Source organism: Cryptomeria japonica, unplaced genomic scaffold, assembly GCF_030272615.1.
Source record: "Cryptomeria japonica unplaced genomic scaffold, Sugi_1.0 HiC_scaffold_34, whole genome shotgun sequence".
Taxonomy (NCBI): Eukaryota; Viridiplantae; Streptophyta; class Pinopsida; order Cupressales; family Cupressaceae; genus Cryptomeria; species Cryptomeria japonica.
This window is the reverse complement of record NW_026728856.1, coordinates 329,052-347,500: the sequence shown is the minus strand read 5'-3', so window position 1 is coordinate 347,500 and position 18,449 is coordinate 329,052. Positions and strand designations below refer to the sequence as shown.

The 18,449-nt window shown below is 63.8% G+C and overlaps 4 non-coding genes across 4 annotated transcripts; all 4 read right to left on the bottom strand.

Moving 5' to 3' along the window:
• Positions 1-1,985: 1,985 nt before the first annotated feature.
• LOC131862015 (5S ribosomal RNA) lies at positions 1,986-2,104 on the bottom strand. The gene has a single exon (XR_009361044.1). It is a non-coding gene; the product is annotated as a 5S ribosomal RNA (ribosomal RNA).
• Positions 2,105-5,860: 3,756 nt separating this feature from the next.
• Positions 5,861-5,979, bottom strand: LOC131862014 (5S ribosomal RNA). The gene has a single exon (XR_009361043.1). It is a non-coding gene; the product is annotated as a 5S ribosomal RNA (ribosomal RNA).
• Positions 5,980-11,894: 5,915 nt separating this feature from the next.
• On the bottom strand, positions 11,895-12,013 carry LOC131862013 (5S ribosomal RNA). Its single transcript, XR_009361042.1, has one exon. It is a non-coding gene; the product is annotated as a 5S ribosomal RNA (ribosomal RNA).
• A 5,916-nt stretch (positions 12,014-17,929) lies between these two features.
• Positions 17,930-18,048, bottom strand: LOC131862012 (5S ribosomal RNA). The gene has a single exon (XR_009361041.1). It is a non-coding gene; the product is annotated as a 5S ribosomal RNA (ribosomal RNA).
• Positions 18,049-18,449: the final 401 nt, after the last annotated feature.

Below are 18,449 nucleotides of genomic sequence, written 5' to 3'. Positions count from 1 at the left end.
GGCCCCTCTTTTTTTGTCCGAGCGTTTGGTGGGGTTGCGCGCCCTGGTGGGCACCATGGTGCGCACCAAGGAGCGCTCCGAAGTGTGCTCCAAGGTGCGGCGTGCACGAAGTCGGAGCCCGGTTTGCCCCGGGTGCGCACCTCGCGTGCACCTTCGCCGCGGTGGGCACCATGGCGTGCACGAAGTCGGAGCCCGGTTTGCCCCGGGTGCGCACCTCGCGTGCACCTTCGCCGGGGTGGGCACCTCGGCTGGGTTGCGCGCCCTGGTGCGCACCAAGGAGCGCTCCGAAGTGTGCTCCAAGGTGCGGCGTGCACGAAGTCGGAGCCCGGTTTGCCCCGGGTGCGCACCTCGCGTGCACCTTGGCGCGGTGGGCACCATGGCGTGCACGAAGTCGGAGCCCGGTTTGCCCCGGGTGCGCACCCCGCGTGCACCTTCGCCGGGGTGGGCACCTCGGCTGGGTTGCGCGCCCTGGTGCGCACCAAGGAGCGCTCCGAAGTGTGCTCCAAGGTGCGGCGTGCACGAAGTCGGAGCCCGGTTTGCCCCGGGTGCGCACCTCGCGTGCACCTTCGCCGCGGTGGGCACCTTGGCTGGGTTGGGCACCATTGAGCGCTCCGAAGTGTGCTCCAAGGTGCGCACCATGGCCCTCCAAGGTGCGCAGCATGGCGTGCACGAAGTCGGAGCCCGGTTTGCCCCGGGTGCGCACCTCGCGTGCACCTTCGCCAGGGTGGGCACCTCGGTGCGCACACCTTCTCAATGTTTTCTTGCCTTTTCTGGAAATTGGTGAAGGCAGCGCATCAAAGGTGCGCACCTCGGTGTGCTCCGAGGTGCGAACCCGAGAGCGCTCCGAGGTGCCCACGAAGTCGAAAGTCGGGTTAATTGCATTGTTTTCCCCGGGTGCGCTCCGAGGTGCGCAACATCGGTGCGCACCAAGGAGGGCTCCGAAGTGTGCTCCAAGGTGCGCACGATTCGGAGCTCGGTTTGCCCGGGGTGCGCACACCTTGGCTGGGTTGCGCACCCTTTGTGCGCTCCAAGGTGCGCACGAAGTCGGAGCTCGGTTTGCCCCGGGTGCGCACCTTCGCCAGGGTGCGCACCTTGATGCGCACGCCTTGGCTGGGCTGCGCACCTTGGTGGGCGCCATGGTGCGCACCTTTCGTGCGCTCCAAGGTGCGCACGAAGTCGGAGCTCGGTTTGCCCCGGGTGCGCACCTTGGTGGGCGCCATGGTGCACTCCGAGGTGCCCAAGATTGGTGCGCACCAAGGAGCGCTCCGAAGTGCGCTCCAAGGTGCGCAGGTGCGCGCGAAGTCGAAAGTTGGGTTAATTGTCCGGTTTGCCTCGGGTGCGCACCTTGCGTGCACCTTCGCCAGGGTGGGCGCCTTGGTGCGCACACCTTGGCTGGGCTGCGCACCCGGGCGCGCACACCTTGGCACCCGCGTTTCCTTCATTTTAAATTTTTTTTTTTTACAATCTCTCAAGTGGGAAATTCTATAATCTCAACTTTTTTTGCCTTTTCAGGAAACTTTTGAATGGAGCGCATCATTGGTGCGCTCCGAAGTGTGCTCCAAGGTGCGCACCTCTGGTGTGCTCCAAAGCTCTCTCTAGCTGCGTGCACCTGCCCCGGCCGCGCACCCGGCCCCGCCCAGCTTCGCTCACCTGTCCCGGGCGTCTGGTGCGGAACCTTAGAGTAAGAAACATCACCGTGCACCTTGGCCAACGTGCGCGACTCGACCGAGCGCGCACTGGCCGAGGTGCACACCGATTTCACCTGGGTGCGCGCGCAGCACCTCGGGCGCACCGGGGTGCGCGCACAACGCCCGGGTTGCACCGTGGCCTGTGTGCTCGGGGCGCCTCGGGTGCGCGCTCGGTGTCGCCCCCGCGCGCGCGGTAGTGCGGGCAGCGCACCCCGGCCCGGCCCGGCCCCGACGAGAACGCAAACGGGCAAAAGGTTTATTCAAATAGCATTGCGACGCCCGGCGAAAAACTAAAAAAGGGTGCAACACCGGGACTTCCCGGGAGGTCACCCATCCCAGTACTACTCCGGCCCAAGCGCGCTTAACTGCGGAGTTCTGATGGGATCCGGTGCACTAACGCTGGTATGATCGCACCCGTTATGAGCTTGTCGCAGTGTGTACTTAGCAAACCGCGACCCACGTGCGAATCCACCCCGGCCACCCACCCCCGTCGAGGTGCACACCCTCCCTCGCGAAGTGCGCCCCGTTCGCCAAGTGTGAGCCCTGCCCGGGTGCGCGCACCTTGCTAGGGCGTCGGGTGTGCACCCGGCCCGGCCTACGTGCGTGCACCTGGACGGGGCGTCGTGTGCGTGCAGTGTCCCGTCTGCAACGCGGTGCCCACACACCACCTCGGGCGCAACGACCTGCGCTCACATGTGGGCCGAGTGCACCTTGGTGCATGTTCGGGGCGCCTCGGGTGCACGCTCGATCTTGCCCCGGTGCACCAAGGCGCTCGGTTTGCCCCGGGTGCGCACTTGGTGCAAGGTGGGCACCCAAAATAGGGATCAAGCACCAAAACACAAGTTTCGGGATGCAAAATGGGACCCAAGGACCACAAATGCGTTCCAAGACCCATGATGGGTCCACGAGAACAAAAATGTGTTCCGAGACTTAATAAACAAATATTGGGTTTTAGGAGAAGAAACATGCTCTGATGCCCAAAACGAGAATCGACCCCGAAAAGGCCACAGGCCAAAAGTGGGATGCGAGACAAAAAAAAATGGGACCCGAGGACCAAAATTGGGTTCCCAGGTCGAAGACAGGGCAACCGGACAAGAAACGACCTCTAAGGCTCGAAATGAGTCCCGACGACTAAAACTTGACAAGAAGCACCCATCAGGCACCCAACTCGACACCCATGGGATGCCGACCCACCCGGGCTTCCACCTAGCACACCTTGGCACCCACCCACCCTCGCACCCAACCTCGCACCCAACTTAGCACCTTTGAACCCACATTGGCACTCACCCTGACCCTGGCACCTTGGAACCCACATTGGCACTCACCTTGACCCTGGCACCCACCTTTGCACTCACCTTGGGACCCACCCTGGCTCCCACCTCGGCACCCACCCAGACACCCACCTTGGTTCCTTGGCACCCACCTTGGATCCTTGGCACCCACCCCGACACCCACCTTGGCACGCAACTTGGCTACTTGCCACCCACCTTGGCTCCTTGACGCCCACCCCGACAACCACCCCGTGACCTACCCTGGCTAGGGTTGGTGCACACCCACCCTGGTGCCCACCTTGGCACCCACCCCATGACCCACCTTGGCACGCACCTTAGTACCCACCCCGTTACCCACCCTAGGACCCACCCCGTGACCCACCTTGGCCAGGGTGGGTGCCTTGGTGCGCACAACTTGCCTGGGCTGCACACCAGGGCGGGCTCAAGATGGCACCCGCGTTCCGTTTTTTTCACTATCTTTCAAAACGGAAATTTTAAAATCTCGTTTTTTTTTTTTTTTTGCCTTTTCTGGAAATTAGTGAAGGCAGCGCATCAAAGGTGCGCAATGCTGGTGCGAACCCGGGAGCGCTCCGATGTGTGCTCCAAGGTGCGGCGTGCACGAAGTCCGAGCCCGGCTTGCCCCGGGTGCGCACCTCGCATGCACCTTCGCCGGGGTGAGCACCTTGGCTGGGTTGCGCGCCCTGGTGCGCACCAAGGAGCGCTCTGAAGTGTGCTCCAAGGTGCGGCGTGCACGAAGTCGGAGCTCGGTTTGCCCCGGGTGTGCACCTCGGGTGCGCACCTCGCGTGCACCTTCGCTGCGGTGGGCACCTTGGCTGGGTTGCGCGCCTTGGTGGGCACCATGCAGTGCACGAAGTCGGAGCCCGGTTTGCCCCGGGCGCGCACCTCCGCCAGGGTGGGCACCTTGGTGCGCACAACTTGCCTGGGCTGCGCACCAGGAAGGGCTCAAGATGGCACCCGCGTTCCGTTTTTTTCACTATCTTTCAGAACGGAAATTTTAAAATATCGTTTTTTTTTGCCTTTTCTGGAAATTAGTGAAGGCAGCGCATCAAAGGTGCGCAACGCTGGTGCGAACCTGGGAGCGCTCCGATGTGTGCTCCAAGGTGCGGCGTGCACGAAGTCGGAGCCCGGTTTGCCCCGGGTGCGCCCTGGTGGGCACCATGGTGCGCACCAAGGAGCGCTCCGAAGTGTGCTCCAAGGTGCGGCCTGCACGAAGTCGGAGCCCGGTTTGCCCCGGGTGCGCACCTCGCGTGCACCTTGGCGCGGTGGGCACCATGGCGTGCACGAAGTCGGAGCCCGGTTTGCCCCGGGTGCGCACCCCGCGTGCACCTTCGCCGGGGTGGGCACCTCGGCTGGGTTGCGCGCCCTGGTGCGCACCAAGGAGCGCTCCGAAGTGTGCTCCAAGGTGCGGCGTGCACGAAGTCGGAGCCCGGTTTGCCCCGGGTGCGCACCTCGCGTGCACCTTCGCCGCGGTGGGCACCTTGGCTGGGTTGGGCACCATTGAGCGCTCCGAAGTGTGCTCCAAGGTGCGCACCATGGCCCTCCAAGGTGCGCAGCATGGCGTGCACGAAGTCGGAGCCCGGTTTGCCCCGGGTGCGCACCTCGCGTGCACCTTCGCCAGGGTGGGCACCTCGGTGCGCACACCTTCTCAATGTTTTCTTGCCTTTTCTGGAAATTGGTGAAGGCAGCGCATCAAAGGTGCGCACCTCGGTGTGCTCCGAGGTGCGAACCCGAGAGCGCTCCGAGGTGCCCACGAAGTCGAAAGTCGGGTTAATTGCATTGTTTTCCCCGGGTGCGCTCCGAGGTGCGCAACATCGGTGCGCACCAAGGAGGGCTCCGAAGTGTGCTCCAAGGTGCGCACGATTCGGAGCTCGGTTTGCCCGGGGTGCGCACACCTTGGCTGGGTTGCGCACCCTTTGTGCGCTCCAAGGTGCGCACGAAGTCGGAGCTCGGTTTGCCCCGGGTGCGCACCTTCGCCAGGGTGCGCACCTTGATGCGCACGCCTTGGCTGGGCTGCGCACCTTGGTGGGCGCCATGGTGCGCACCTTTCGTGCGCTCCAAGGTGCGCACGAAGTCGGAGCTCGGTTTGCCCCGGGTGCGCACCTTGGTGGGCGCCATGGTGCACTCCGAGGTGCCCAAGATTGGTGCGCACCAAGGAGCGCTCCGAAGTGCGCTCCAAGGTGCGCAGGTGCGCGCGAAGTCGAAAGTTGGGTTAATTGTCCGGTTTGCCTCGGGTGCGCACCTTGCGTGCACCTTCGCCAGGGTGGGCGCCTTGGTGCGCACACCTTGGCTGGGCTGCGCACCCGGGCGCGCACACCTTGGCACCCGCGTTTCCTTCATTTTAAATTTTTTTTTTTTACAATCTCTCAAGTGGGAAATTCTATAATCTCAACTTTTTTTGCCTTTTCAGGAAACTTTTGAATGGAGCGCATCATTGGTGCGCTCCGAAGTGTGCTCCAAGGTGCGCACCTCTGGTGTGCTCCAAAGCTCTCTCTAGCTGCGTGCACCTGCCCCGGCCGCGCACCCGGCCCCGCCCAGCTTCGCTCACCTGTCCCGGGCGTCTGGTGCGGAACCTTAGAGTAAGAAACATCACCGTGCACCTTGGCCAACGTGCGCGACTCGACCGAGCGCGCACTGGCCGAGGTGCACACCGATTTCACCTGGGTGCGCGCGCAGCACCTCGGGCGCACCGGGGTGCGCGCACAACGCCCGGGTTGCACCGTGGCCTGTGTGCTCGGGGCGCCTCGGGTGCGCGCTCGGTGTCGCCCCCGCGCGCGCGGTAGTGCGGGCAGCGCACCCCGGCCCGGCCCGGCCCCGACGAGAACGCAAACGGGCAAAAGGTTTATTCAAATAGCATTGCGACGCCCGGCGAAAAACTAAAAAAGGGTGCAACACCGGGACTTCCCGGGAGGTCACCCATCCCAGTACTACTCCGGCCCAAGCGCGCTTAACTGCGGAGTTCTGATGGGATCCGGTGCACTAACGCTGGTATGATCGCACCCGTTATGAGCTTGTCGCAGTGTGTACTTAGCAAACCGCGACCCACGTGCGAATCCACCCCGGCCACCCACCCCCGTCGAGGTGCACACCCTCCCTCGCGAAGTGCGCCCCGTTCGCCAAGTGTGAGCCCTGCCCGGGTGCGCGCACCTTGCTAGGGCGTCGGGTGTGCACCCGGCCCGGCCTACGTGCGTGCACCTGGACGGGGCGTCGTGTGCGTGCAGTGTCCCGTCTGCAACGCGGTGCCCACACACCACCTCGGGCGCAACGACCTGCGCTCACATGTGGGCCGAGTGCACCTTGGTGCATGTTCGGGGCGCCTCGGGTGCACGCTCGATCTTGCCCCGGTGCACCAAGGCGCTCGGTTTGCCCCGGGTGCGCACTTGGTGCAAGGTGGGCACCCAAAATAGGGATCAAGCACCAAAACACAAGTTTCGGGATGCAAAATGGGACCCAAGGACCACAAATGCGTTCCAAGACCCATGATGGGTCCACGAGAACAAAAATGTGTTCCGAGACTTAATAAACAAATATTGGGTTTTAGGAGAAGAAACATGCTCTGATGCCCAAAACGAGAATCGACCCCGAAAAGGCCACAGGCCAAAAGTGGGATGCGAGACAAAAAAAAATGGGACCCGAGGACCAAAATTGGGTTCCCAGGTCGAAGACAGGGCAACCGGACAAGAAACGACCTCTAAGGCTCGAAATGAGTCCCGACGACTAAAACTTGACAAGAAGCACCCATCAGGCACCCAACTCGACACCCATGGGATGCCGACCCACCCGGGCTTCCACCTAGCACACCTTGGCACCCACCCACCCTCGCACCCAACCTCGCACCCAACTTAGCACCTTTGAACCCACATTGGCACTCACCCTGACCCTGGCACCTTGGAACCCACATTGGCACTCACCTTGACCCTGGCACCCACCTTTGCACTCACCTTGGGACCCACCCTGGCTCCCACCTCGGCACCCACCCAGACACCCACCTTGGTTCCTTGGCACCCACCTTGGATCCTTGGCACCCACCCCGACACCCACCTTGGCACGCAACTTGGCTACTTGCCACCCACCTTGGCTCCTTGACGCCCACCCCGACAACCACCCCGTGACCTACCCTGGCTAGGGTTGGTGCACACCCACCCTGGTGCCCACCTTGGCACCCACCCCATGACCCACCTTGGCACGCACCTTAGTACCCACCCCGTTACCCACCCTAGGACCCACCCCGTGACCCACCTTGGCCAGGGTGGGTGCCTTGGTGCGCACAACTTGCCTGGGCTGCACACCAGGGCGGGCTCAAGATGGCACCCGCGTTCCGTTTTTTTCACTATCTTTCAAAACGGAAATTTTAAAATCTCGTTTTTTTTTTTTTTTTGCCTTTTCTGGAAATTAGTGAAGGCAGCGCATCAAAGGTGCGCAATGCTGGTGCGAACCCGGGAGCGCTCCGATGTGTGCTCCAAGGTGCGGCGTGCACGAAGTCCGAGCCCGGCTTGCCCCGGGTGCGCACCTCGCATGCACCTTCGCCGGGGTGAGCACCTTGGCTGGGTTGCGCGCCCTGGTGCGCACCAAGGAGCGCTCTGAAGTGTGCTCCAAGGTGCGGCGTGCACGAAGTCGGAGCTCGGTTTGCCCCGGGTGTGCACCTCGGGTGCGCACCTCGCGTGCACCTTCGCTGCGGTGGGCACCTTGGCTGGGTTGCGCGCCTTGGTGGGCACCATGCAGTGCACGAAGTCGGAGCCCGGTTTGCCCCGGGCGCGCACCTCCGCCAGGGTGGGCACCTTGGTGCGCACAACTTGCCTGGGCTGCGCACCAGGAAGGGCTCAAGATGGCACCCGCGTTCCGTTTTTTTCACTATCTTTCAGAACGGAAATTTTAAAATATCGTTTTTTTTTGCCTTTTCTGGAAATTAGTGAAGGCAGCGCATCAAAGGTGCGCAACGCTGGTGCGAACCTGGGAGCGCTCCGATGTGTGCTCCAAGGTGCGGCGTGCACGAAGTCGGAGCCCGGTTTGCCCCGGGTGCGCCCTGGTGGGCACCATGGTGCGCACCAAGGAGCGCTCCGAAGTGTGCTCCAAGGTGCGGCCTGCACGAAGTCGGAGCCCGGTTTGCCCCGGGCGTGCACCGCGGGTGGGCACCTTGGTGCGCATGCCTTGCCTGGGCTGCGCACCAGGGCGGGCTCAAGATGGCACCCGCGTTCCGTTTTTTTCACTATCTTTCAAAACGGAAATTTTAAAATCTCATTTTTTTTTGCCTTTTCTGGAAATTAGTGAAGGCAGCGCATCAAAGGTGCGCACCTCGCTGCCCACCACGGTGCGCAACGCCGGTGGGCACCCGGGAGTGCTTCGAAGTGTGCTCCAAGGTGCTGCGTGCACGTTGTCGGAGCCCGGTTTGCCCCGGGTGCGCACCTCGCGTGCACCTTCGTCGGGGTGGGCACCTTGGCTGGGTTTGCCCCGGCTGCGCTCCGAAGCGGGGTTATTGGAGCGCCGCCTCTTTTTTTGTCGGAGCGTTTGGTGGGGTTTCTCGCATTGGCTCTTCCCAGGCCCGGTTGCCACCCTGGCGCGCACGAAGTCGGAAGTAGGGTTAATTGCCCGGGTGCGCACCTTTGCCAGGGTGGGCACCTTACCTGGGCTGTGCACCAGGGCGGGCTCAAGATGGCACCCGCGTTCCATTTTTTTCACTATCTTTCAAAACGGAAATTTTAAAATCTCCTCTTTTTTTTGCCTTTTCTGGAAATTAGTGAAGGCAGCGCATCAAAGGTGCGCACCTCGCTGCCCACCTTGGTGTGCTCTGAGGTGCGCACCCGGGAGCGCTACGAAGTGTGCTCCAAGGTGCGGCGTGCACGTTGTCGGAGCCCGGTTTGCCCCGGGTGCGCACCTCGCCTGCACCTTGGCCGGGGTGGGCACCCTGGCTGGGTTTGCCCAGGGTGCGCTCCGAAGCGGGGTTACTGGAGCGCCCCCTCTTTTTTTGTCAGAGCGTTTGGTGGGGTTTCTCGCATTGGCTCTTCCCAGGCCCGGTTGTTGGGTGCGCTCCCACCCTGGCGCGCGCGAAGTTGGAAGTTGGGTTAATTGCCCGGGCGCGCACCTTCGCCAGGGTGGGCACCTTGGTGCGCACACCTTGGCTGGGCTGCGCACCAGGGCGGGCTCAAGATGGCACCAGCATTCCCTTTTTCTCACTATCTTTCAAAACGGAAATTTTAAAATCTCGTTTTTTTTTGCCTTTTATGGAAATTAGTGAAGGCATCGCATCAAAGGTGCGCACCTCGCTGCCCACCTTGGTGTGCTCCGAGGTGCCCACCACGGTGCGCTCCGAGGTGCCCACCACGGTGCGCAACGCCGGTGCGAACCCGGGAGCGCCCCGATGTGTGCTCCAAGGTGCGGCGTGCACGAAGCCGGACCCCGGTTTGCCCCGGGTGCGCACCTCGCGTGCACCTTGGTGCGCACACCTTGGCTGGGTTGCGCGGCCTGGTGGGCACCATGGTGCGCACCAAGGAGCGCTCCGAAGTGTGCTCCAAGGTGCGGCGTGCACGAAGTCCTAGCCCGGTTTGCCCCGGGTGCGCACCTTCGCCGCGGTGGGCACCATGGCGTGCACGAAGTCGGAGCCCGGTTTGCCCCGGGTGCGCACCTCGCGTGCACCTTCGCCGGGGTGGGCACCTCGGCTGGGTTGCGCGCCCTGGTGCGCACCAAGGAGCGCTCCGAAGTGTGCTCCAAGGTGCGGCGTGCACGAAGTCGGAGCCCGGTTTGCCCCGGGTGCGCACCTTCGCCGCGGTGGGCACCCTGGTGCGCACCATGGCGTGCACGAAGTCGGAGCCCGGTTTGCCCCGGGTGCGCACCTCGCGTGCACCTTCGGCGGGGTTGCGCGCCCTGGTGCGCACCAAGGAGCGCTCCGAAGTGTGCTCCAAGGTGCGGCGTGCACGAAGTCGGAGCCCGGTTTGCCCCGGGTGCGCACCTCGCGTGCACCTTCGGCGGGGTTGCGCGCCCTGGTGGGCACCATGGTGCGCACCAAGGAGCGCTCCGAAGTGTGCTCCAAGGTGCGGCGTGCACGAAGTCGGAGCCCGGTTTGCCCCGGGTGCGCACCTCGCGTGCACCTTCGCCGCGGTGGGCACCATGGCGTGCACGAAGTCGGAGCCCGGTTTGCCCCGGGTGCGCACCTCGCGTGCACCTTCGCCGGGGTGGGCACCTCGGCTGGGTTGCGCGCCCTGGTGCGCACCAAGGAGCGCTCCGAAGTGTGCTCCAAGGTGCGGCGTGCACGAAGTCGGAGCCCGGTTTGCCCCGGGTGCGCACCTCGCGTGCACCTTCGCCGCGGTGGGCACCATGGCGTGCACGAAGTCGGAGCCCGGTTTGCCCCGGGTGCGCACCCCGCGTGCACCTTCGCCGGGGTGGGCACCTCGGCTGGGTTGCGCGCCCTGGTGCGCACCAAGGAGCGCTCCGAAGTGTGCTCCAAGGTGCGGCGTGCACGAAGTCGGAGCCCGGTTTGCCCCGGGTGCGCACCTCGCGTGCACCTTCGCCGCGGTGGGCACCTTGGCTGGGTTGGGCACCATTGAGCGCTCCGAAGTGTGCTCCAAGGTGCGCACCATGGCCCTCCAAGGTGCGCAGCATGGCGTGCACGAAGTCGGAGCCCGGTTTGCCCCGGGTGCGCACCTCGCGTGCACCTTCGCCAGGGTGGGCACCTCGGTGCGCACACCTTCTCAATGTTTTCTTGCCTTTTCTGGAAATTGGTGAAGGCAGCGCATCAAAGGTGCGCACCTCGGTGTGCTCCGAGGTGCGAACCCGAGAGCGCTCCGAGGTGCCCACGAAGTCGAAAGTCGGGTTAATTGCATTGTTTTCCCCGGGTGCGCTCCGAGGTGCGCAACATCGGTGCGCACCAAGGAGGGCTCCGAAGTGTGCTCCAAGGTGCGCACGATTCGGAGCTCGGTTTGCCCGGGGTGCGCACACCTTGGCTGGGTTGCGCACCCTTTGTGCGCTCCAAGGTGCGCACGAAGTCGGAGCTCGGTTTGCCCCGGGTGCGCACCTTCGCCAGGGTGCGCACCTTGATGCGCACGCCTTGGCTGGGCTGCGCACCTTGGTGGGCGCCATGGTGCGCACCTTTCGTGCGCTCCAAGGTGCGCACGAAGTCGGAGCTCGGTTTGCCCCGGGTGCGCACCTTGGTGGGCGCCATGGTGCACTCCGAGGTGCCCAAGATTGGTGCGCACCAAGGAGCGCTCCGAAGTGCGCTCCAAGGTGCGCAGGTGCGCGCGAAGTCGAAAGTTGGGTTAATTGTCCGGTTTGCCTCGGGTGCGCACCTTGCGTGCACCTTCGCCAGGGTGGGCGCCTTGGTGCGCACACCTTGGCTGGGCTGCGCACCCGGGCGCGCACACCTTGGCACCCGCGTTTCCTTCATTTTAAATTTTTTTTTTTTACAATCTCTCAAGTGGGAAATTCTATAATCTCAACTTTTTTTGCCTTTTCAGGAAACTTTTGAATGGAGCGCATCATTGGTGCGCTCCGAAGTGTGCTCCAAGGTGCGCACCTCTGGTGTGCTCCAAAGCTCTCTCCAGCTGCGTGCACCTGCCCCGGCCGCGCACCCGGCCCCGCCCAGCTTCGCTCACCTGTCCCGGGCGTCTGGTGCGGAACCTTAGAGTAAGAAACATCACCGTGCACCTTGGCCAACGTGCGCGACTCGACCGAGCGCGCACTGGCCGAGGTGCACACCGATTTCACCTGGGTGCGCGCGCAGCACCTCGGGCGCACCGGGGTGCGCGCACAACGCCCGGGTTGCACCGTGGCCTGTGTGCTCGGGGCGCCTCGGGTGCGCGCTCGGTGTCGCCCCCGCGCGCGCGGTAGTGCGGGCAGCGCACCCCGGCCCGGCCCGGCCCCGACGAGAACGCAAACGGGCAAAAGGTTTATTCAAATAGCATTGCGACGCCCGGCGAAAAACTAAAAAAGGGTGCAACACCGGGACTTCCCGGGAGGTCACCCATCCCAGTACTACTCCGGCCCAAGCGCGCTTAACTGCGGAGTTCTGATGGGATCCGGTGCACTAACGCTGGTATGATCGCACCCGTTATGAGCTTGTCGCAGTGTGTACTTAGCAAACCGCGACCCACGTGCGAATCCACCCCGGCCACCCACCCCCGTCGAGGTGCACACCCTCCCTCGCGAAGTGCGCCCCGTTCGCCAAGTGTGAGCCCTGCCCGGGTGCGCGCACCTTGCTAGGGCGTCGGGTGTGCACCCGGCCCGGCCTACGTGCGTGCACCTGGACGGGGCGTCGTGTGCGTGCAGTGTCCCGTCTGCAACGCGGTGCCCACACACCACCTCGGGCGCAACGACCTGCGCTCACATGTGGGCCGAGTGCACCTTGGTGCATGTTCGGGGCGCCTCGGGTGCACGCTCGATCTTGCCCCGGTGCACCAAGGCGCTCGGTTTGCCCCGGGTGCGCACTTGGTGCAAGGTGGGCACCCAAAATAGGGATCAAGCACCAAAACACAAGTTTCGGGATGCAAAATGGGACCCAAGGACCACAAATGCGTTCCAAGACCCATGATGGGTCCACGAGAACAAAAATGTGTTCCGAGACTTAATAAACAAATATTGGGTTTTAGGAGAAGAAACATGCTCTGATGCCCAAAACGAGAATCGACCCCGAAAAGGCCACAGGCCAAAAGTGGGATGCGAGACAAAAAAAAATGGGACCCGAGGACCAAAATTGGGTTCCCAGGTCGAAGACAGGGCAACCGGACAAGAAACGACCTCTAAGGCTCGAAATGAGTCCCGACGACTAAAACTTGACAAGAAGCACCCATCAGGCACCCAACTCGACACCCATGGGATGCCGACCCACCCGGGCTTCCACCTAGCACACCTTGGCACCCACCCACCCTCGCACCCAACCTCGCACCCAACTTAGCACCTTTGAACCCACATTGGCACTCACCCTGACCCTGGCACCTTGGAACCCACATTGGCACTCACCTTGACCCTGGCACCCACCTTTGCACTCACCTTGGGACCCACCCTGGCTCCCACCTCGGCACCCACCCAGACACCCACCTTGGTTCCTTGGCACCCACCTTGGATCCTTGGCACCCACCCCGACACCCACCTTGGCACGCAACTTGGCTACTTGCCACCCACCTTGGCTCCTTGACGCCCACCCCGACAACCACCCCGTGACCTACCCTGGCTAGGGTTGGTGCACACCCACCCTGGTGCCCACCTTGGCACCCACCCCATGACCCACCTTGGCACGCACCTTAGTACCCACCCCGTTACCCACCCTAGGACCCACCCCGTGACCCACCTTGGCCAGGGTGGGTGCCTTGGTGCGCACAACTTGCCTGGGCTGCACACCAGGGCGGGCTCAAGATGGCACCCGCGTTCCGTTTTTTTCACTATCTTTCAAAACGGAAATTTTAAAATCTCGTTTTTTTTTTTTTTTTGCCTTTTCTGGAAATTAGTGAAGGCAGCGCATCAAAGGTGCGCAATGCTGGTGCGAACCCGGGAGCGCTCCGATGTGTGCTCCAAGGTGCGGCGTGCACGAAGTCCGAGCCCGGCTTGCCCCGGGTGCGCACCTCGCGTGCACCTTCGCCGGGGTGAGCACCTTGGCTGGGTTGCGCGCCCTGGTGCGCACCAAGGAGCGCTCTGAAGTGTGCTCCAAGGTGCGGCGTGCACGAAGTCGGAGCTCGGTTTGCCCCGGGTGTGCACCTCGGGTGCGCACCTCGCGTGCACCTTCGCTGCGGTGGGCACCTTGGCTGGGTTGCGCGCCTTGGTGGGCACCATGCAGTGCACGAAGTCGGAGCCCGGTTTGCCCCGGGCGCGCACCTCCGCCAGGGTGGGCACCTTGGTGCGCACAACTTGCCTGGGCTGCGCACCAGGAAGGGCTCAAGATGGCACCCGCGTTCCGTTTTTTTCACTATCTTTCAGAACGGAAATTTTAAAATATCGTTTTTTTTTGCCTTTTCTGGAAATTAGTGAAGGCAGCGCATCAAAGGTGCGCAACGCTGGTGCGAACCTGGGAGCGCTCTGATGTGTGCTCCAAGGTGCGGCGTGCACGAAGTCGGAGCCCGGTTTGCCCCGGGTGCGCCCTGGTGGGCACCATGGTGCGCACCAAGGAGCGCTCCGAAGTGTGCTCCAAGGTGCGGCCTGCACGAAGTCGGAGCCCGGTTTGCCCCGGGCGTGCACCGCGGGTGGGCACCTTGGTGCGCATGCCTTGCCTGGGCTGCGCACCAGGGCGGGCTCAAGATGGCACCCGCGTTCCGTTTTTTTCACTATCTTTCAAAACGGAAATTTTAAAATCTCATTTTTTTTTGCCTTTTCTGGAAATTAGTGAAGGCAGCGCATCAAAGGTGCGCACCTCGCTGCCCACCACGGTGCGCAACGCCGGTGGGCACCCGGGAGTGCTTCGAAGTGTGCTCCAAGGTGCTGCGTGCACGTTGTCGGAGCCCGGTTTGCCCCGGGTGCGCACCTCGCGTGCACCTTCGTCGGGGTGGGCACCTTGGCTGGGTTTGCCCCGGCTGCGCTCCGAAGCGGGGTTATTGGAGCGCCGCTTCTTTTTTTGTCGGAGCGTTTGGTGGGGTTTCTCGCATTGGCTCTTCCCAGGCCCGGTTGCCACCCTGGCGCGCACGAAGTCGGAAGTAGGGTTAATTGCCCGGGTGCGCACCTTTGCCAGGGTGGGCACCTTACCTGGGCTGTGCACCAGGGCGGGCTCAAGATGGCACCCGCGTTCCGTTTTTTTCACTATCTTTCAAAACGGAAATTTTAAAATCTCCTCTTTTTTTTGCCTTTTCTGGAAATTAGTGAAGGCAGCGCATCAAAGGTGCGCACCTCGCTGCCCACCTTGGTGTGCTCTGAGGTGCGCACCCGGGAGCGCTACGAAGTGTGCTCCAAGGTGCGGCGTGCACGTTGTCGGAGCCCGGTTTGCCCCGGGTGCGCACCTCGCCTGCACCTTGGCCGGGGTGGGCACCCTGGCTGGGTTTGCCCAGGGTGCGCTCCGAAGCGGGGTTACTGGAGCGCCCCCTCTTTTTTTGTCAGAGCGTTTGGTGGGGTTTCTCGCATTGGCTCTTCCCAGGCCCGGTTGTTGGGTGCGCTCCCACCCTGGCGCGCGCGAAGTTGGAAGTTGGGTTAATTGCCCGGGCGCGCACCTTCGCCAGGGTGGGCACCTTGGTGCGCACACCTTGGCTGGGCTGCGCACCAGGGCGGGCTCAAGATGGCACCAGCATTCCCTTTTTCTCACTATCTTTCAAAACGGAAATTTTAAAATCTCGTTTTTTTTTGCCTTTTATGGAAATTAGTGAAGGCATCGCATCAAAGGTGCGCACCTCGCTGCCCACCTTGGTGTGCTCCGAGGTGCCCACCACGGTGCGCTCCGAGGTGCCCACCACGGTGCGCAACGCCGGTGCGAACCCGGGAGCGCCCCGATGTGTGCTCCAAGGTGCGGCGTGCACGAAGCCGGACCCCGGTTTGCCCCGGGTGCGCACCTCGCGTGCACCTTGGTGCGCACACCTTGGCTGGGTTGCGCGGCCTGGTGGGAACCATGGTGCGCACCAAGGAGCGCTCCGAAGTGTGCTCCAAGGTGCGGCGTGCACGAAGTCCTAGCCCGGTTTGCCCCGGGTGCGCACCTTCGCCGCGGTGGGCACCATGGCGTGCACGAAGTCGGAGCCCGGTTTGCCCCGGGTGCGCACCTCGCGTGCACCTTCGCCGGGGTGGGCACCTCGGCTGGGTTGCGCGCCCTGGTGCGCACCAAGGAGCGCTCCGAAGTGTGCTCCAAGGTGCGGCGTGCACGAAGTCGGAGCCCGGTTTGCCCCGGGTGCGCACCTTCGCCGCGGTGGGCACCCTGGTGCGCACCATGGCGTGCACGAAGTCGGAGCCCGGTTTGCCCCGGGTGCGCACCTCGCGTGCACCTTCGGCGGGGTTGCGCGCCCTGGTGCGCACCAAGGAGCGCTCCGAAGTGTGCTCCAAGGTGCGGCGTGCACGAAGTCGGAGCCCGGTTTGCCCCGGGTGCGCACCTCGCGTGCACCTTCGGCGGGGTTGCGCGCCCTGGTGGGCACCATGGTGCGCACCAAGGAGCGCTCCGAAGTGTGCTCCAAGGTGCGGCGTGCACGAAGTCGGAGCCCGGTTTGCCCCGGGTGCGCACCTCGCGTGCACCTTCGCCGCGGTGGGCACCATGGCGTGCACGAAGTCGGAGCCCGGTTTGCCCCGGGTGCGCACCTCGCGTGCACCTTCGCCGGGGTGGGCACCTCGGCTGGGTTGCGCGCCCTGGTGCGCACCAAGGAGCGCTCCGAAGTGTGCTCCAAGGTGCGGCGTGCACGAAGTCGGAGCCCGGTTTGCCCCGGGTGCGCACCTCGCGTGCACCTTCGCCGCGGTGGGCACCATGGCGTGCACGAAGTCGGAGCCCGGTTTGCCCCGGGTGCGCACCCCGCGTGCACCTTCGCCGGGGTGGGCACCTCGGCTGGGTTGCGCGCCCTGGTGCGCACCAAGGAGCGCTCCGAAGTGTGCTCCAAGGTGCGGCGTGCACGAAGTCGGAGCCCGGTTTGCCCCGGGTGCGCACCTCGCGTGCACCTTCGCCGCGGTGGGCACCTTGGCTGGGTTGGGCACCATTGAGCGCTCCGAAGTGTGCTCCAAGGTGCGCACCATGGCCCTCCAAGGTGCGCAGCATGGCGTGCACGAAGTCGGAGCCCGGTTTGCCCCGGGTGCGCACCTCGCGTGCACCTTCGCCAGGGTGGGCACCTCGGTGCGCACACCTTCTCAATGTTTTCTTGCCTTTTCTGGAAATTGGTGAAGGCAGCGCATCAAAGGTGCGCACCTCGGTGTGCTCCGAGGTGCGAACCCGAGAGCGCTCCGAGGTGCCCACGAAGTCGAAAGTCGGGTTAATTGCATTGTTTTCCCCGGGTGCGCTCCGAGGTGCGCAACATCGGTGCGCACCAAGGAGGGCTCCGAAGTGTGCTCCAAGGTGCGCACGATTCGGAGCTCGGTTTGCCCGGGGTGCGCACACCTTGGCTGGGTTGCGCACCCTTTGTGCGCTCCAAGGTGCGCACGAAGTCGGAGCTCGGTTTGCCCCGGGTGCGCACCTTCGCCAGGGTGCGCACCTTGATGCGCACGCCTTGGCTGGGCTGCGCACCTTGGTGGGCGCCATGGTGCGCACCTTTCGTGCGCTCCAAGGTGCGCACGAAGTCGGAGCTCGGTTTGCCCCGGGTGCGCACCTTGGTGGGCGCCATGGTGCACTCCGAGGTGCCCAAGATTGGTGCGCACCAAGGAGCGCTCCGAAGTGCGCTCCAAGGTGCGCAGGTGCGCGCGAAGTCGAAAGTTGGGTTAATTGTCCGGTTTGCCTCGGGTGCGCACCTTGCGTGCACCTTCGCCAGGGTGGGCGCCTTGGTGCGCACACCTTGGCTGGGCTGCGCACCCGGGCGCGCACACCTTGGCACCCGCGTTTCCTTCATTTTAAATTTTTTTTTTTTACAATCTCTCAAGTGGGAAATTCTATAATCTCAACTTTTTTTGCCTTTTCAGGAAACTTTTGAATGGAGCGCATCATTGGTGCGCTCCGAAGTGTGCTCCAAGGTGCGCACCTCTGGTGTGCTCCAAAGCTCTCTCCAGCTGCGTGCACCTGCCCCGGCCGCGCACCCGGCCCCGCCCAGCTTCGCTCACCTGTCCCGGGCGTCTGGTGCGGAACCTTAGAGTAAGAAACATCACCGTGCACCTTGGCCAACGTGCGCGACTCGACCGAGCGCGCACTGGCCGAGGTGCACACCGATTTCACCTGGGTGCGCGCGCAGCACCTCGGGCGCACCGGGGTGCGCGCACAACGCCCGGGTTGCACCGTGGCCTGTGTGCTCGGGGCGCCTCGGGTGCGCGCTCGGTGTCGCCCCCCGCGCGCGCGGTAGTGCGGGCAGCGCACCCCGGCCCGGCCCGGCCCCGACGAGAACGCAAACGGGCAAAAGGTTTATTCAAATAGCATTGCGACGCCCGACGAAAAACTAAAAAAGGGTGCAACACCGGGACTTCCCGGGAGGTCACCCATCCCAGTACTACTCCGGCCCAAGCGCGCTTAACTGCGGAGTTCTGATGGGATCCGGTGCACTAACGCTGGTATGATCGCACCCGTTATGAGCTTGTCGCAGTGTGTACTTAGCAAACCGCGACCCACGTGCGAATCCACCCCGGCCACCCACCCCCGTCGAGGTGCACACCCTCCCTCGCGAAGTGCGCCCCGTTCGCCAAGTGTGAGCCCTGCCCGGGTGCGCGCACCTTGCTAGGGCGTCGGGTGTGCACCCGGCCCGGCCTACGTGCGTGCACCTGGACGGGGCGTCGTGTGCGTGCAGTGTCCCGTCTGCAACGCGGTGCCCACACACCACCTCGGGCGCAACGACCTGCGCTCACATGTGGGCCGAGTGCACCTTGGTGCATGTTCGGGGCGCCTCGGGTGCACGCTCGATCTTGCCCCGGTGCACCAAGGCGCTCGGTTTGCCCCGGGTGCGCACTTGGTGCAAGGTGGGCACCCAAA